We start from the raw sequence: 20830 nt of genomic DNA, 5'->3' as shown, positions 1-20830 counted from the left end.
TAGCTTAAAAAGTGTTAAAACATCTGATCTGCAGCAACTCACTAGTTGTGGTAGTAGCTACAGCACATTCTGCATTACCTGCACTTGTTTAGGCTTTACCCATGATGCATTAGTCATTTCATTCATTGTAGTTTATCTGGTCGAGTGTTGCGTGAAGCTGGAGCCAGTGGGTGCAAGGCAGGGCGCACCATGAACAGGTCACCAGTCCATCACAGAGCTGAGACAGATTTAAGAACTATCCACAAACCAACCATACCAACCCTGTTCCTTTACAAACTAAACTGCATTCTCATTTACATTTTGAGAGAAATGTAATCTGGTTTTGGAAGACAGTCTGCATAAGCAGGTAGAAGCACGGTGACATGAGCCAGCAACATGAGCCTCACACAGGAGACCAGAGATTGTGACGCATATGGGTTGATCTTTTTCAAAGTTTACTTTCAGCTGTTGGTTTATTCATTATTTTCTGGGTTACCAGGGTAACAAGTCCTCCCCCCATCTAATGTATAATTGGTTGGCTGAAAAAGAGCATCAGTAAAGCAATACAATAAATGGAGAAGATATGTTAATTAGAAACAGATTTGTGATACAACAAACATAATCTGGCAGAAAATACATTTCCTTCAAATCAATTTATGTGCAGTTTAGATGTATATAAATATGATTCATAGGAAATAGGGTTGACCTCACTTGTCTGTGAATTGCAGGAAATCCAAAAACCTCCACACAGCAAGGCCTCAACCAGCCAGCAGGTTGTTGGAACGTTTTTGCTGTGAGGTGACAGTTGTAAACAATGTGGAAAATCCCTAGAAAGAAGCTATAAGAAATGATAAATAACTTAACATTGCTAATAATAATAGTCACGTTTCTGACTTCTGAATAAACAGTCTGCACTTTAATACCACCTTTACCTTCAACATGGGGTTCAGGGCCTTGCTCAAAGACGCCTCCATGCATGAAGAGGCCAGGGATCGAAATGCCAACCTTGAGAGGCAGGGCTGCCGGAATTTTTATCACGGATAGAACTGAAAAGACGACTAAAAGATGAAGCTCAGATACACATAACTTCTCCCGTACACTTTTTTTTTGGCCTCTTCTTCAACACTGTGTTGCCTTCTGTAGCTCCTGTGTTTCTGCTGCTTCGCTCACGTGCATGTTGTTCTAGGCTCTGGGAAAACGTTAGAAATATAAAACAAGGAGTAATGATTGCATGCAAAAATGCTGTTCTTGGCTGTGCAGTGACCATTAGACTCACAGTGCTGCTCAGGTGGCTGCAGGCTCCCTGATCTGGTTTCACCGGCAACAACACACCAGTATATTTTTGCTCCATTCACCAAGAGAGATATCACAGCTGCTCAGAGATCTATTGTGCATTGTCCACGGTGAGGCTGCCCGCAGTCAATCTTCACAGGTCAGTTGGAGTCAATAGGAAAAGATGTAAACACACACACAGACACACACACCTGCAACACCGCTGACTAAGCTGTTGTCTTCTGTTTTACAGCTTGTTTATTGGCTTATCAAATGCTGACTTTGCATCCTGCAGCCAAAATGAAATAATTGTAACACAATATGTACAAGCCTCAACAATAAACTTCACTGTTCATATAATCTATTGACGCTATAAACGAATATCCACAGCCTCCGTGCAAACCCTTCTGTCAGTCACATATGGTGGTTTTGTTACAGGCGAGCACACACAATTTAAATTGTATTAATCATCTGTTTTGGGGTTTTTTTTCCCACCAGTAATCGCAGCAATCAGATGACTTCTTTGGGGGATAGTCACTTTATCTACATGGTCACTCTGTGTTATCAGTGGCACACTGGTTAGAATATGGATTATTCAGAAGAGGCTGATTATGAGAGTCGATCTTTTAAATCATCATCCACTGTGACCTTCAATTCCATGTCACCCTGTTTCATCAGCTTTTCCATAAATCCTGCAACAGAGGCCGGCGCCCTTTACATTTGATTTAACCTGGATTTCAAATCAGAGAACAGATTGTGTGGTTATATGATTTTGATCTTTGAAATTTTGATGATTTCTTACTTAAATCTGTTTTTGAAATATGTGTAAGGAGTTAGCACAGCAGATGATAAACGAAAGAAGCATTGGGTGTTTGTTTTTGTTGCTTTAATTCCTTTAAGACTTGAGAATATGCGCATTAGGAAATCACGTGACGAACAACAAAGCGAGGAGAAAGACCTCGTGTCAAAGAAAGGAAGGATTTTATGATGCTCTGTGATGCCTTCAGACCAGAACGATGCATTATTAAATAATGCTGAACCAGTTTTCACAATCCAGTTGATCCTGTGCAAAAAATCCTGGCAGCACAGCAGGTACATGCAAGCATCATCGTTTTGAAAAACATCCTCTGCCACAGCTAATCTTCATTCATATGTATAGAATTGGCCTCTTTAGAGTCTTTGATGGTTGCAGAGGAGACAGAAACCCTAGTGTTCTAAAAGCATTTATGGCTAGATTCACATTTGGTGTGTTAACATTAAGGGTTGAGGCTGCGCGGTCTTTGATCACAGGTGATCTGAGGGCAGAACGATCTGCAGTGATCTGAGGGATGCACATAAACTCCCCTATGAATTTTCTCAGCTAACATACGCTCTGCAGTCGGTAATAGCTGATGTAAATATCCTGAAAACAGCGGACAGCATCGTGGAAGAAGATGTTGTGGTTTGTTTTTTTTTTAAATCTCCTCACTGTTAGACTGACTGGCTACCACTTCAGTCAGGAAGGAAATATCCCCTATCTCAATCTGGCACAGACAGTGAGTCATACTGATTCTAATGGTGCCACCAGTGGGTCAAAATTTCCTTTTATTCAGTGAAATATCTCAATATCTACTAATTTCCTACATCCATGACTTTAGCCCTTTTCACTGAGGACCTTGTGAGCTTCAGAAATTACTCCCTAATGGCTGTGATCCGTGTGGGGTAATCACATGGGATGAGGAAATTCATTGGCGTTATCTGCAGATGGTATGAACGGGATGCCACATAATAAGTGTTAATACTGGTAGAAGACGTCAGAATGTCCCTCACCACATGCTGCCAGTTTTCTGTGCTGCTAAGTGAAATAAACCCTCTGGATTTGCACCCAAAATGCACTTCAAACTTTTGTTTATATTTGCCAAAGCAGCCTCCATAATTCTCAGTGAAAGAAAACAACAACATTTCCAAAAACAACAACAAAGAAAATGAAATCACAGAGATGCTAATTGCAGGGAACCGATATGATCATAGGCAACCTCCATAATTAATAAAAATTACTCAAAGTCCCCAAGCCCCTAATGCTGGGGCTTTGGTTGCTCCAGCATATAGAACTTAGGATGTATTGCCATTAAATCTGGTACCCACAGTCCTGGTGATCCATTAGTTAGAAGCTGTCAAGTACCGGGCTTCACTACAGTCTTCAGGCTTAAATTATATGTTGGTGTATACTAATGTTCTTTGTCAGTTGCTCTGTTTACCAGCCTGTGACTGATGCTTTCTACGCTGAGAGAATTGTTCCCCTGTGTTATTGATCTCCGTTGGATTGGACCTGTTATGTTGTCAGGCTTTGATTTGTCCTCTCGTTTTGTTTTCACCTGGACTCTGCTGTGCTTTCTGTTTGTTTTCCCTGCCTTCTTCTGCTAAAACCACCCAAAGTTACCTTTTTCACATTTCATCCTGCCTGGTTTCACTGGCTTCTATGTTTGAAATTCATACAGCAGCTCTGTGCTTCACTGTGTTTTACGAACTGTGCCGCTTTATCAAATAATCTCTTGTTTTTTGTCCAATACTTGGTTTAAAATTCCTGCAAAGCTCTTGACATTTTCATCAGCATCCACTATATTGTATGGTCAGTGCTAATCAGCAAATGACACAATGTGCTAAATGTTAAATCTGCAAGTTCACAAAGTTGCTTGATTCATAGGCTCTTGTGAAACTATATGGTAAAAATAACAATAAAGGTTTACAAAGTGCTTTGACAGACAGCAGGGGAGCTAGAACGAAGCATATTATTAAGATAGAGCTAAAACAAGAAGACAACAGACACAAAAATGCAAAACAAATGACAGCAATTTAACCCTTGATAATAAAATGGTGACACCACATAAAAGAAAGTCTAACAAGTGATTTAAAGAAGTCACCGATGCTCCAAGTCTTATCTCCTCAGGCAGGTTGATCCAAAGCTGAAGGCCCTGATGGCAAAAGTACCTTTAAGTCTAAGACTCCGCTTTGGGAGAGCCAGAAGGGCTCCACCTGAGGATCTAAGAGCCGCCAGCTGTCTCCTCTGGGGTCAACACTTCTCCTCTGTAGCTCGGGGACCAGACCCTGACATGCTTTAAAAAGTGATCATTAAAATCTAAAGATTAATTCAGAAATGAAAAGAGAGCCGATGGAAAGAAGCCCGCTGAGAAGGAAGACAGAAACCAGCAGGAAGTCGAGCTGCTGAATTCTGAAATAGCTGGAGGTGAGAGAGTGACTGTAGGTTCATGGCATAAGAAGGTAGTCGTTGAACCTGGAGAAAGTAAATGTGTAAATGACTTTCAGCGGGTGAGGGTGTTGGAGCGCTGGTTTACATGTGGAGATGGTCCGTAACTGGAAGAAGCAGGACTGAATAACTTGTTTGATCTGTGGTTCGAAGGTTGGATCTGATTTAAATCCACAGTTGAATGAATTACATGAGACAAAAGCGGCTGAATAAAGCACACACAAACTCTACACAATCATTACAACTGAAAACAGCAGAAAGGGGGAAAGATTAGAAAAATAAAAACATGTACAAGTTAAAGTAGAGAATACAATAGAAAAAGAGTTCAAATGAGGTCAATAAAAGTGCAGATTGTGTTCTCAAACAAGACAGAATGCCCTCTAAATATTTACCTGTGCACCTAATGGATGCTTTTCTGCAACAATGCAAAGAAATGACAGAAGCAAAACAAAAATGCACTGAGATGTTTCGCTTCGTCTTCGCTGAGTTTAGCTGGAAGTGACGTTCTAGTTTGATGGAAGTCTGACATTGCACATAATAATGTAGCATAAACACACTATAACAGTTATCATGTATTTGAGTTTATTTTTTCATAGTGCTGATGCAGTTTACACAGCACCAATACAGAGAATAAAGTTTATGTGCTGCACAGACTTTATAGTTATTGCTCATTTTCAACTCCTGTCCCTGGTTGGGCTTTTACAGACACAGTACAATTAAAATATGCAGCTTTCATTCTCATTAAACCACAATACACTACAGACTTGGAAGGACACTAAAATGCTCAGAACAAAACACATTAATTGTGATGAATAGGGGGAAGAAAAGTCATTTGATTGCAGTTGTTGTTCCAGAGTTGACAGCTTTTTATGGAGAAAGCTGATTGTGCATATTTAGATTCATGATGAGGCATTCACTGTGCTCCTATCGCTTTGAGACTATCTCATCTTTGGATATACGTCACACACTAAACACGTTTAGTATGGAGTGTGGGTAATGTTGTCGCGGTCGTGCTCTTGTCATCATGATCCACAGTGTCGCACACAGAGGTCCAACAAACAGAGCCTTTGTCAGCTTTCTGGTGAGGATGTCTTCTGCATTACGTGTAATCTGCGCTTTAATCCTAACACGACATCCATCACCGGCATCAGTGCAGTTAACTAAACGCTGCTTGACCAGTCAAGTGTGAAAAGCTTTGCCTCATATCAGCGTTACTGCTGTCAGCGGATGATGGATGATCTTGAGGCTGAGTCGCCCGGGCGACAACTCATGCACAAAAAGGGGACATCAAATGCACGAGGAGCCGCGCTGAGGGGCGCACACAAACATGGATCAGGACACGACAACGTTCATGATGCCGCTGGAAGCTCAGTTAATCCATCACAAAGTTGAGCTTTAGTTTGAAATGGTGAGCTAGTTGTGAGAAGCAGGAAGCTTTATGAGGGTTTTGTCTGCAGAAATGAAGCATGTTTTTATTACCAGCAAGAATTAAAGAAAAATGATGAATGAAACCCAAAACCAATCTGATATTTTGTTTATCTTCTTTTCTAAGATTGCATAAAAACCATACGTTTAGAGTAGTATCCACAATTTAGACACAGACACTGAGGAACTGCACACAACCAGTAACTGAGTGGACCCATTCCAAACATTTATCAAATGCATGGTTGCAGGATAAAGATTGGAATTAATTGATTTTGATAAAACCTTTTATGTTTTCAGCATTATTTCGATGTTGGGATGTTAACGATTAATCATTAATCAATCTTTCGCTGGTAATAATAATTTAACCAAATAAAAATATCCATCCATCCATTATCTATACACCACTTAAGCCTCATGAGGGTCACAGGGGTGAAGACAGGGGACACCCTGGACAGGTCACCAGTCTATCACAGGGCTACACTTAGAGACAGACAACCAAGCACACTCACATTCACACCGACGGACAATTTAGAATCACCAATTAACATGTTTTTGGACTGTGTGGGAGGAAGCCAGAGAACCCACTCTGCACGGGAAGAACATAAAAACTCCATCTAAAAGATCCCGGTGTCCTCACCGGGATGCAAATCAGCGACCTTCTAGCTGCGAGGTAATGGTGCTAACCACCAAGCCACCTTGCAGCCCTAAATAAGAGTATATATATTAACCAATAATAGAGAAAATAAAGGACATGCATATCACAAAATATGTTGTGAATTAGCTGTAGTACCTGTTTGAGTGAATTTGTTTTGTGTTAACAATTAACCAATTAATGATTAATAAAGCTGCTCATTAATGATTAGGAGGTTAGTTCAAAATTTGCATCCTTACTTTGATGTGTTGTGTTTGCATGATAAGATTAACACGTATGTTAACTTAATACTCTGTGTTTAGATACACAACTGTGATGTCTTTTTAATACAAAAAGAAAGTTCATTGCCAAAAAAAAGCTTAAAGTCATGAAATGTGCGAGTAATGAATTAAATTGTAGCAACATAATTTTTTATTTGTTTCTTAATTTAAAAACTTGGCCAGTACATAAAACATAATAATGTAATTTTTCTGAGTAATCAGCTTCTAAACTTGTGTTCATGCTACCAGTCAATTAACGAGTGTTTATTAAAAAATCACTTTAAAAATAATTTCCCTCGCTAAATGTTGTTGCAATTTAAACAGACAGATGCAAACTGTTGGGGTGTTTTTGGGCTTGTTTAGGCCGAGCATTACATTACAAATTCATGCTTTGTTTTAAAATACGGTACAATGTGAACCCACTGACGCAGCCCAGGACCCTGCTTCTGTGCCAGCGGGAACCTTTTCAATTTGAATGCGCAAAGATAAACATAATTGCAGAATCATGTGTAGGCCAGCCCAGAGACATGCTCCATGTGTCTGTGCTGGCCTGTAGCAACAACAAACCATTCAAACGGAGTGTTTCATAGGACTGCGAGATGAACAGCACTGGCTGATGCAGCAGAAGTCCCTGAGCATGAAGCGGTTGATGAGTGTGCTCCAGGCTGGAGATCTGTTGGACTTTCCAGGTTATTTAATGTGACGTCAGTTAGCACAGAAGTGAAGCAAAAGGGGGGAAAAAAAGCAACAATCTTAGGATGTCTTCAGTATATCAGAGGGTTCTTTAGTTGTTTTTAGATCCACATCATGATTATCACTGTATCAGAGTGGATTTGAGCATTACCAGGAGCAAACTATGGTCTGTCAAATTTTAATGCTCCAAACCTTAATAATTTTCAAACAATGGGTCCTTGATTGCAGACCAAAGCTGACAAAAGCAGTTTCAAATTTCTGAAACTGACAACTGCTGCTATCAGGTTTTATCTGCTGCAGCTGCTATAGCTAAATAATTACAGTGTGCAAACTACACCACAGCTTTTGGGTGGATTTTTTCACCTTTTCGTGGTTACAAATGACAGATACATTTGTTCCTTTTAGAAAGAGTTAAAAAAAATGAAGAAAGGGAATAAAAAACTGATGTAAAGTAGCTCCTACTGCTTTCAGCACCACAGTGTTGTTCTTGTGTCTTGTTTTACGGCGGTTAGCATCAAGAAAGTACCAAAGATGCCGACGTTTTGAAGTAAAAGAACTTCATGATATTGCGCCGCCACACTTTGACAACAGCCTGCATGCCGGTAACTTCATCAAAGTGAATTAGTGATGAATCCCCCTCATTGCATGAATCATTAATCAATAACAGCCTAATTTTACACATGATCCATGTTGATGAAGATACACAAACATAGAAATGCAAAAATAGCACGTCGTCAGTATTTTTTAACCTAACTCCCCTTGTAGTTTGCACACTAGCAAATAACCATTACCACTTAATATATATTTGATGGCATAAAATATGCAATACAAAATGTGAGATCTAAACACTATTCTAATAACATACACTATAAAGTATACTGTGTGTGGTAGCACCCAGGGCCAGTGTTAACATTGTCCTGAATGGTTTTTTGTATTCCCACAAAGTAATGTAATTTGCTAATGTTGAGCTCGTTGACCTTGGAAGCTGTACAAAGTAACGTCGTTGTGTCAGACATGCTGACGCCAGCAGCGTCCATTAGAGCACACGCTATGAAATCCTGCCGTGCCGCTTACAGCTGCAAAGCAATGAGAGGAAAAAGTAGCAAATTGGTGCCATATTGCAAAGTCAAATTATGTTCTGTCAGATGTAACAAAGTGCAGAAGACAATACAGTTTCTTCTCAGAGATGATCTCCACTTAGGGCTGGATGGGCCAAATGAAAGACTGGACAAAACTGTCTCTCCAGCTCATAAAACTGGTAGATCTCCTGTTATTTTGGGGGGTTTTTTCTTTGTAATGACAGGGTTTGTTTTTATCATTTCTCCTCACAGGTGTAGGTTTCATTCAAACTTGGGTGAGGAACAAAACTTTATTCACATTGAGGAATTATCACATGTATTTGTGTTTGAAAAGACAAGCCTCTGTAAGTACGGGCAATGCAGTAAGAGGACATGCAGCTTTTCATTCATTTATTCAATATTTATTCTAACCTGGAGAACACTGAGGTATGGAGGCCTCATTTACAGTGTCGCTGAGTAAGAAAATAAAAGCTGAAATAAGAAACTTAGTCCATCCATCCATTATCTATACACCGCTTAATCCTCACTAGGGTCATGGGGGGCTGGAGTCTATCCCAGCTGACTCAGGGTGAAGGCAGGGGACACCCTGGACAGGTCACCAGTCTATCACAGGGCTACAATTAGAGACAGACAACCAAGCACACTCACATTCACACCTACGGACAATTTAGAATCACCAATTAACCTCAACAGGTTTTTGGACTGTGTGGGAGAGAACCCACGCTGCACGGGGAGAACATGCAAACTCCACGCAGAAAGATCCCGGTGCCCCCACCGGGACGCGAACCGGCAACCTTCTTGCTGCGAGGCAACAGTGCTAGAAACTTAGTAACAACAAAAACATATAACAGGCAAAGTTAGTGAAATATTACAAACAATAATTAGAGCATTTGCTGCGAAAACAACTTAACCAACTAAAACAGCAGGAAGTAAAATCCGATCATATTCATAACCTGGGTCACCCTGAGGAGAAAAATTAGTCAAGGTTTTTTTCCACTTATTCCGTCTCTCAAGTACACAAGATGCCCTCGCTTGTTTTTTTAAAGCATTTATTCAGGCAGTTTACAACTTATTCAACGCTACTTTCTATGTGAAACACAGATTATCAGATCAATCATTTATCAGGTCGACTTTCTCAATCTCTCCCTCACACACACACACTTGTTTTAGGATTCATCAGAGCAGACTAGAGTTTACGGCTTTGGAAGGACACTTTTATCATGTGTCCTCTCACTTAATCTCCCTTGATTGCCTTTTACTCATTATGCAGCTTTAGTGTTTTAATGCGGCGATAACTTTTTTATGTGATGTTATATTACAAACTTTAAATAAAATATGACTTTAAACTATTAATTTATATTTAATGTCTTTTGCTCTCATGATGGCGCCTTCGATGTTTGCATTAATTACACAATGCTGTTTGTTCTCTGTCTGTGTAGATGGACAACTTTAGAATTAAGTGAAGGGAAGGTGTCCACTCATAGTTAGATTTGTTTTTAACTGATACTGTTTTTCTGCATCTTCTGAAGAAAACAAACTCTTTTTTCTTTCAGCTTTCAGTTTACTGAATATGAAACCAAAATAGGAGAATTTGAAGTATTGTTGAAAAGTGTGAACTTCCAGCTTGAAGCTCCTCTCTGATAGCTGTTAGTGGGATTAGCAGACGCTTACATAAAAAGCGTTCCTCCCCTAAACTACCTCCCTGTCATTTACAACGCTGTCTTACGGTCCTGATGCGTGGGGCGGTAATGGGAAGTGATGCTGCATTGTTAGGTGCGAATGTGTGTGTCTGCTAATCGCCTAATAATTGGATGTGATGGCAGAACGTAGGCCGTGATGATGAATTACCGGCAGCCGAGCTGTGAGCACAGCAGGTAGGTGGCAGATGCTGCAGGTGCTGAGTTGGTGAGTGTGTGGTTTCCTGCTGCTGTTACGCACACACACGAGCGCTCTAATGCACACAAAAAATCCAAAGACACATACCGATGTCAAAGGCGCACAATACACGGATGAAGAATTTGCATATACGCTTCAACATGACAGTTACACACCTATAGGAAGACTTGTGTGTGGAATTCAAACGTAATGTCAGCTAGAAGGAGATCAGTCGAAGCTCTGGCACGCACACACACACACAAACACACACACATACCAGTAAGTCAGTCACATGGGAGAGCTATTGGGAGAGAGAGCTTATAGAAGCAGCTCACCATGCCGAGGAGATCTATCTGCTGGCGGGTAGCAGCGCAGACTGCTGAAGGAAGCCTGTCTAATCTACTCTCTATGTGAAGTGGCAGTCAAACTGGTTCAATCACTGTTTCAGGGCTTGGAAGGAGGAAAGGAAAAAAAAAAAAAAAGATTTCCTGCCATGTTCCTTTGTTCTTCCATTGTCATTTTCATTCCATTGTGAGCGCTGACTTTGGCTCTGTATAGAGTTGTCATCCCACAGAGTGGAGCTCTATTAAACTGATGAGAATGGCTCCCAAGAACTGGAGGGATTTATTCTACCTAAATGTTTCAGAGACTTCCTTATCATACATTTTCTGTACATTCCAGGGGAAAATTGCTGGGTAAGCATGAAAGAAATCACAGAAAATGATGCTTCATGATACATAGAACACGCCTTCAGGGTATGCTCACTTATACATGAAAGTAAACCCAATATATCAGCTTAAATCATACACGGGGGGTGGAGCACACATCTGATTCTTTTAACGTCACAGTGAGAAGTTAGTAGCTTGAGCATTCGTATGATGAATCTGAGAGTTGCACAATAGGAAACTAGACGGGAAAAAAAGCATTAACAACAATTAGAATAGTAATATGAATTGATCTTTGTTGACTAGACTCAACTGATCTGAACTGGAGTTTTTTCACTGAACTGCATTTGGAACTGCAAGTGGATTTGAAGAAAGATTTGTAAATGAAATCAGGTGAAAGACAAGATTTTAGTGGGAAGAAATAGAACAAAGTGAGAAAGTTTTTGCATGTTTACCAGAACTTTACATAATGTATGTGTTTCATATGTTTCTCTGTTTTTTATTAGTGAAAAATTGCCATGAGATTGACCTGTTAACGGTCTTGCCTCTACTGCATCTTCAGCGCCACATGTGGTGAAGTGCAGGCAACAAAAGCACTTACATTGAAGATAATGTAAAGAGAAAACACATCTACTGTTACGCTTCAAGTGAAGTCACTGTCGACTTCAAAAAAAGTTCCTCTCTGGTCATTTATTAAACCCCTAAAATCTCAACTCTTTGTATCAAAGTTACGTATTTGAAAGTTTTTCCATGAAAATTGTCATTTTCTCAAGATGATTTTCTAATGCTCTCTATAGAAAAATGTGCATCTCTCTTTTCACTCGCTCCACCCTGCTCACTGCAGCTTGGGCACACCAGCTCACCTTCAGCTCTGCTCAAACACTGTTACGATAAAGACAGTCCCACCCTAAAGGTTTAAAGGATTGATTTCTTAGAGTCAATTCAAAACCTGCAAATCTGTGTTTTTTAGACTGTCATCAGTACACCAGGAAGAAATGCTCAACCATGTTGTTGACTGTTTATACTGGGCATGATATTTCTTCTGAGATTAAACAACAACAACATTTGGACATGTTAATGAGGTAAAAAAACAAACAAACATGATATTCCCTGAAGGGGGTCTTCAGGTTAAGGTTATGATAAGATCATGGTTATCAGACAATACAGCTGCTGTCATGCTTCAAGTCACTGTTGACTTTTATTTAACCCTTTATCAGTCTTCCCCCCCAGCCTAATTGAAAACACGCATGTAGCATTACCACAACAAGAAACAGGACCCATAATGCATTGCAAAAAACAAGTGAGACGGTTATCCTGCCAGGTGTGTTGCCAGTTTTGTTGAATATATTTTCTTAAAGGATTATGGAGCACTATTCATTCATTCTCTGTACATACACAGCTACAACATGTCCAACTGCCTAAACTAGTTTCTTTTTATATTATTTTTACAACCCAGCTGTCTGGGGTGAGCTAGGAGTCGCAAAAACACAGGTGTTCTTGGTTGGGTAAAGCAATTTATTGCTTAGTGACAAAATTAACAAAAGAAAATGTGATAATGGTACAGGGAAAACAGATTTGGTGGGTGTTGCTCAATCAAAGAACCAAATACACTAAATGAAGGCAAACAGAGGTGTAAGACTTGCTGAGACAAAATAACAAAAGAAACAAATTAACCTCCTTGGACAAACTCAAAGACACAATGGCAGCACCGTCAAAGAACAAATACCAAAAGGGAAGCTACAGACAAACAAAACCAGAGCAAACGAGTTACTTCTAACCAAGTTAAACACCTGCTAACAGAAGTTACATATTTGCATGATACACACAGACAGTGAGAGGCGCCACGGCGAGCTGCACCTTACATCACAGTCGCTCTGACTGGTTTAAGCCCAGGTGAGTCCTGCAGTCAGGTTGGAGAAGGAAACAGGATGGTGGCCCAATCAGGTGCAGCAGTAGGCAGGGAGAGGACTGAGGAATGGAGAGCAGAGGTCTGTACTACGAAGCAAGTTTGGCATAGCCAGGCTTTCTTTGTGTAAGCCAGCTCAACAACAACTAAAGCCCCAGTCAGAGACAACAGGTATCACGAAGGTGGTTATCAACTTTCCTTGTCAACTCAGACTTTCTGCTTCAGACTCTGCACAAAATGAAACGATCGTGTGCAGCTGCTTCAGTCAACAGGTTGTTACGATGGAGGACAATAAGGAATATTAAAAAATTATGACGGCAAAATGCGCTGCTACTGCAAATGGTGCAAGACAGGAATGCTGGTAGAAAACTTTAAAATGTGTTAATATATCATATTTTACTGAAGCAGCCACTTGTTTCCGACTGACAGCTGCATGTCAAAGTTAAACTTTAAACTTCATATATTTAAACCTGATCTTGTATTGAAGTGCATCTAGGTCTGACACTGTGCCATAATGCAGGAAATCACTTTAATTTCTGGTCAAATCAAAGCAAAATTAATGGTATTGATTGAATGTTCTCTGTAATAAATACCAGTAGAACCCTGTGTTCTGTCAGCTGCAGTACCAGCAGAGTAAACAGACTTGACAGCAAATCAGAGCCAAACATAAAAACATATTTCTGCATTGCCATAAATACACGTCTGGTTCCCATGACAAAGTGATGCATGCAGTGTGTGATGTGGTAACTACACGGCTTTATTCAGTGATATTAGTTATGGGCAATCAGCATGTTTGCAGATAAAACACATTCTCTAAGCTGAGAATCTGTATCGCTCATAGATAATAGTCAGCAAACGATCTGGTTAAAGAGAGACACTCTTTCTGAAACTCTGAACATAACCTGCTTCGGACCAGGTTAGCTCCACAGCATCAGTTACCATGGAGATCTAGCAGGTTAAAAGAGAGCCACCTTTGTGACACTAAAAGCTCTGATTTTAAGCTCAACACACCTCAATAACCCATTAATCTCACTTCGTAGTACAGCTCTCTGGTCTGGAGCTCAAGGCCAAACCATTCATGATTGGACACAGGTATGGTCATATTCAAAAGTCTACACCAAGCTTCTACCCACACAGAGGCTACAAGGGTCCACCACCAAAAAAAAACACAACATTTACACCATTTCACTGTCAGCCAAGTGCAACAACTGAACAGACTGGTGTGTCTCTCTGTCACCACTACAAAGCTTCAAAGCAGTTCAGTGTCCTCGAGGCATATTCAAGAACAGAAAAAATGGAAGGAGGAGTTTTGTAAATATTACAGCGATAATGGAGGTTCCCATTGGACTGAATGGAGTTTTGTGTTTGTATGTAAATCTACGTGGAACGAGGTGTAATCACGTACTGTTGGCGCCACAAAAACACGTACTCATACTTCAGTTGACAACATGTTTAATCAGCACTTCCTCATCGAGATAACGCATCGTTTCCCTGTAGAAGACAGGTTTGGACCTGCGCACAGACATGCAACCAGTGAGGATTAGTCACAGATTAGACATTTTACTGGTCTAAAATGCTTTACTTGCCTTTATCACTAAAAAACTTCTAAACTGCCCAGTAGGCTTTATGAATATGGCACTAATCTGCTTTTGACTTTGCTTCTTTGTTCTTTTCTTTCCTGTTGAACAGAAACTAAATGAATCGTATTTTCAGATTATCATCATATTGTTTTCACAAATTTTAAGCAGCCTAAGCTTAAATGAAAAGCCTATTTAACTCACACCAACGCAAAAAAAAAAAAAAAAAAGATTATCCTCCCTATTAAGTGAAAGTAAATTCACATCTCAGGTTTTCACAGTGAATACGTTCCACTGCTGCAGATGTGCTTACTTGCTGTCATGGCCTACAAATGGTAAATGATTCAGCACTAGCCCCAGGACAAGATTTGGGATAGAGTACGTTTTAACAATGACAGGAAAGTAGAGAGAAGGTTCCCCAAAGCCCAGGCAGGACTCTGTGTTCCACAACACTCTTGTTGGATTGTCAAGAACCTCTCAATTCCAACCTGCTATTCACACTCAGCAGCTTTGGAGAGCTGCTGTTTTCACACCTCCTCCCCAGAGAGATACCTGCCCAAAACATGCATTTGCAACAACACACATGACTTTTTCAACCAGTTGTTTGGCACACAGAGGTCGTCTGTTACAGCCAAACACACAGAAAGTATTTGACTCAAACATTTATCGGGGGGTGCTTAAGAAATTATGGGTCAGACGTCATGGCTACAGGCTGCATATGCAGAAAACGTTCACAGACCAGGTTTAATCTTTCCCACACCAAACATTTGCTTTCATGCCCGTTGAACCCAGATGTCAAGACCGTGTGTTAGGTAGCAATGCATCTGCTCCCTGCCAGAAAATGTCAATCAGATATGAAATAGGTAAGGTTCAGACTGAGGAGGAGAAGAATACAAATATCTGCTCAAGGGCCTAACGGGATCCCACATAAACAGAGGACGCTGTGTTCTGTCTGAGATCTGAGCAGATTCTTGTTGAGGTTTTCCACAGCTGAGAGTCTGTCCCAACACCTCTGTTTTAACCACAGACGTATAGATTTTGATTTTAAAAAGCTGGTTTGAGAAGGCTGATATGGATAATTGTGGTCTGATGTTGTTGATTGTAAATATTTACTTCCTCCTTATAGTTACACTAATGAATCTGATTGTATGTAAAGATGGATGAACTATCTAGACTCAGTGTAGCGGCTACAGTCTTCACCATCTTGGCAGAGCCTGACTTCTCCTAAGTCCAGGCTAATCCAGAAAGGAACAAAGAGGTGGAGCGTGAGTGGAGCTGAGGCAGACCATGTAAACATCTCTGGGCTCTTTCTAATAAAATTATGTTGCTCCACAACTTAGCAGCATTCTGAATTGTGTTTCAAGGGAAAAGCATACAAAGCCAAATTATATTTGTTAGAGACATGTTGGGTTTGTAACAACACAGCTTTGCTATTTATTTTTTGGATTTACTGTCACTCCTTTTTTTACCCAACCAATCACATATTAGATGGGGGAGGGGCATGTCACCATGGTAACCTAGAAAATCGAGGAGAAGGTTCAAGCCTATTATTTGAACCCAAGCTGTGCAATTTTTCTAAACTTAACCACATAGTTTTTCAGCCTCAATCTAAGCAAACAAGTGAAACTCAAGTCTGAGAACGTTGGTCCTGCATGGGAAGTGAACTCCAGTCTCCTGCTGCTGACTCCATCCTTCCTTCCTGCCTCCTTACACAGACTTTGTGGCATACTACGTCACAGTTTTGCCTGAGAAAATACTTCAAAAGGAAATGATGTCTCTTTTAAAAGTGGATATGCATTTAGTTGCATAGAAACCTAATTTTAGGGGGGCAGTGTCGCTTCATGTCAGTCCCCACCCATCACTTACAGTGTGCACATCCCTAATTATGCGTATCTTTAAGCCTTGTGACGACCCTCCACCAGGCCACCAGGCGTCCTCGTGTTTTTTCTCAGCGGCTGGATGAGGGTCATCGGTTGATTGAGCCACACCTGGACCCAGTGTCTCAGGTATATAAGGCCTTCCTCATTCTCAAGGTCTCTCTCTTTGCCAGAAGCTGCCCTTCTTTAGGAGCACCAGCAGCTTGGTTTTTGGTTCTGTTGTTTGTTGCACTTTTGGTTGGGTTTTACTTACAATAAATATCTTTTTTTTTAGCCACCACACAGTTGCTGTCTCCCTATTTTGCTCTAGCTTTTGAGCCAGGCTGTAAGAGCATCTAATACAAGATAAAACTGGAAGTTATACAAAAAGTCTAAACCTCATAGAGTTATCAAAAACATTGAAATTAACCATAGAGACTAAAATCATTTCTTCTAGCAGGCTGTAAACATGATGACTTCTGCCGTACAGTTGGACATTTTAACATGGGGCTCGACAGGGACTGACTCACTTTCGGAGCCAGCCTCAAGTGGCCATTTGAGGAATCAACACTTATATACACCTGGCAGCAAGTAAACAGTCCCTTCTTTAAGTTGATGTGTTGGAAACAGGAAAAATGAACCATGACAAGGACTAATCTGCAATGGCTAGATGACTGTTTTGTTGTTGTATGGTACCACATGTAGTGATTGACTCACAAAGAATTACCTGGCTGCAGTTTTCCTCCACTGAGAGTTTAAACGCCTTTCATCTGATCACTTTGTTTGTATAGTTTAAATTTTGATCCACTCTCCTCTCCCTCATCAGTGACTTTACCAGCTGCTGCTTCCAGTGGAAGGCTTTGATCAGGTGGCAGATTGAGCAACTAGTTGGTGAACATAGTGGAGCATTTATCAGCCAAAGAGCCAGACAGGAGAAGGTCATCATTTTTATACGGCATGTAAACCAACACTGGACATCTCTCTTGTAAAAGAAAATTGAATTTGTCATGACTATTACGACCTTCATTGCCAGATGTTGTAAAAATCCATTAAGTTTCTGCTTTTAGAGTTCTTCTACTATCATAAAAACAATAAAATGGCAAACTCAAGAACACCTAAATACATAATGAAAACATGATTTACAAGAAGAAAATTGACCCAAGTAAACATAATAAAAAGCCAATTTGAAGTGCTGCATGGTCTGGTGGTTGTCTAACTATCTAAAATACAGACATTTATTAGCTTATATCAAAAACCTGAACATCATATCAGTGGTTCAGCAACAGGATTTTAAAAAAATTACAAAGATTTGCACCATAATAATGAAAGTCTAGTTTTATCTATTGATAAAAGCCTTAAAAAAAATCAATACAAAGTCTTATGAGTTGATTATTCTGTTTGAAATAAATGACGGTTTGTGCTTAAATTATACTCATAAACAAATAAAATGTAATCAACAGTACTGCATATGCTGCATTTTATAATACAACTCTAATACATAACAAAACAAATAGTATACATGAGGCTGTGCAAAGCATTCGTAGATGTTTGAATACTGGACACTAGTTGCGTGTTTTTTTTAAATAATGTTGCTTCTTGTTTCAGCCTCTTGAAATCTATACCGTGTAGATGAACATATTTTCCGTGCTCTTATTAAAGACTTTCAAAATAATTTGATTTCTGTCAGGAACAAGGGAAAGGGACTGCAGGGGAGCTACAAGTCTCAACCCAATTAGTGACCTCGTTCACTGAGCACATCTTGTCTCTTTTTTTTTTTTTCCTCCGCTCTTCATCACACTTTCTATTCACCACCACCCTTCATCCTCTAAACCCTTTTCTTTTGTTCTCCACTGGACCTTCTATTCTTCCATCCTCTCCGCTCTCTCCTGTTTCTCTCTTTTCCACTCCCCGCACAAATGAGACCATTTTGCCCCGGGGATGAGACCACGGTGGTTAAATCAGATTGGGGCGAGGTTATATTTGGACTTTGGCGATAGAGAGAGAGAGAGAGAGAGAGAGAGAGAGAGAGAGAGAGGCATCAAACAGCTGGGTGATGACTGCCTGGCCTATTTTACATCAGCAAATTGGCTGACGGTGAATTCTCAGGCCACACTGAGCTGACAATATTAGTAATATTAGTTTAATAAAAATCTCCCCACACATTCGAAGCTGCCTCACTCCTGATCATTAGCATACACAGAAAGAGGCAGTGAACCACAATGTTGACGAACTGAAAATAAGCTGGAGATGGAACTGCAACCTCCAGCCACAAGTATCAATATGGACTAAATAACTGGAAATAAACATTCATTTAAACCCTATTTACCCTATTACCCTCCTTAGGTCAACAATAAAACAAAAACAAGAGTCGTAGAGTGTGTCCATTTTTGACCAACTGTTGTTTTCTTGGGTTGTTTTTCACATGTTACAGCATTAAATAAAGGTCTAGTGGTTTTGCTTCAGATTTTTTTTTAAATATTTTCTATTCTCCAAATTTCAAGAAGGATTTCAGTGTAACCTGGAAACCACCACCATCACCCTGCCAACTGCTGTGATTCATCATTAAATAAGGACATGAGGTGTGAGGAGGGGGAACATGGTGAACTCTGTTCAACTCAAGATGGCAGTTTTAAGTTGGATCTGAGACCATTTCTCTGGACTGAAACCAGATCCCACAGCAGCTTTCACCCTCCACTAAATGTACCAAAACTCTGCTTAGGTTGAGGAAGACTCTCTGCCCTACCTAGGTGTTCCATATCCTTAAAAATAAAATAAATAAATAAATAAAGTCTCTTCAGGTATGTAAAAAATGCCTAGTATTTTTTACTTTCTTTTTAAATTAGAAGATGATGTTTGAAAAAGTCTGTCTATATCTGACATATGCTTCATTGTGATGAGAAAATGAATGAGTGTGAACACTGTGGGGGAAACAAAGTTTAAAGTTTAGTGTGATGGAAGAAAGTCAAGTCTAAGTCAAATTAGCAACCAATCAACATGTGAATGGTGGACTAAGCAGCTCTGCTTACCTCTGCAGTAATCCTAGGTTGTTGTTGTTTTTTTTTTTTTAGATTGATAAGAAATTAAATGCTAGATTATCACCAAGTTTTTCAGCTTTATTTACGATTTTAGCCACTTTTAGGTCTGTTTTTTTGTGGCTCTATAGAACATTTACTGGTCTTATCAACATTAACCCTTCCATTCTGAATGTTTCTGTACCAGGACCTATTTGTATCTGTCATAAAAACACAGCCAACAACATTTTTTGAAGGTGGCCTCAGTGTGGAACACTCACTGAAAAGGTTGCCTACTACCACTATGATTAAAATGGATTTAAGACGTTTTGCTTTCAATTCTGTTCCATCACACCTGCTAGTGTTGCACATGAGAATTTAAAGAACAGGTTCAATAACATCAGTGTTACTGACTGTGCAATTAAAAAGTTCAAAAAGCTCAAAAAGAGTCTGTATCTATGGAAAGCAAAATATTTACCTAAATTAAATTTGGCCGCTACCCTCGGTGAAGTGGCACCTACACACTGCTCCCAGCGCCACTGCAACGTTTGGAATGCTTCCAAGAACCCTAATTCTGTAAGTGTGTCAAGCTGCATCTGCGACATGCGCTGAAATTCCTCCACTGTGTCAAAGTAGCAACACTTGAGTGTCATTGTGAGGATGAAGTCCAGAGGAAAGGACACAAATCAGGCTACTGTGGTGAGTGGAGAACAACGATTGATCTGGTACAACCACAGCGCTCCTCACCGGACACACCTTCTTTGGTCTTGGAGACGACAGGCTGTTCCTGTTCCTGTTTGGTCTCTGGGTCGTGGTAATAGACCCAACTCTCATCACCAGCGATGTTCCTTGACATGAAGCTTGAGTCATTTCAGGACTAAACAATGCTGTTTCTGCTGGTACATGGTCAAATCACAAATGCACACCTACAAATTGACATAAAGACACATGTAATGCAGGTCTTTATTCAACACTGTATAGAAACCTGACCTAGAGTTAGAACCTGCTGCATGCACTTGGTTGCGATCATACCTCAGATTTACTCTCTAGTTTACAGTTTTGATTGGAATGAGGTAAAATTTCCGTTTGGGCTGCAGTTTTTCAAATTTCACTCTGGCCTGGTAATGGAGACAAAATGATTGAGGGTTCTTCAAAATTCTCCCATCATCAAAGGTCGCTGTACTGAAACCAGGCTGAATCTGCCATTTTCTTTGAAGGCTGCAAAACATGGCATATTTACTGAAAAGCTGCGTCATTTCTGGTATCAGCTAAGAGTCTTTATGACACGTTCAACAACCGATAGAGAATTTGTTGATTTGTTGTTATGAGGCTGTTA

Source organism: Stegastes partitus, unplaced genomic scaffold, assembly GCF_000690725.1.
Source record: "Stegastes partitus isolate 25-593 unplaced genomic scaffold, Stegastes_partitus-1.0.2 Scaffold438, whole genome shotgun sequence".
Lineage (NCBI taxonomy): Eukaryota > Metazoa > Chordata > Actinopteri > Pomacentridae > Stegastes > Stegastes partitus.
This window is presented reverse-complemented; position numbering follows the sequence as displayed.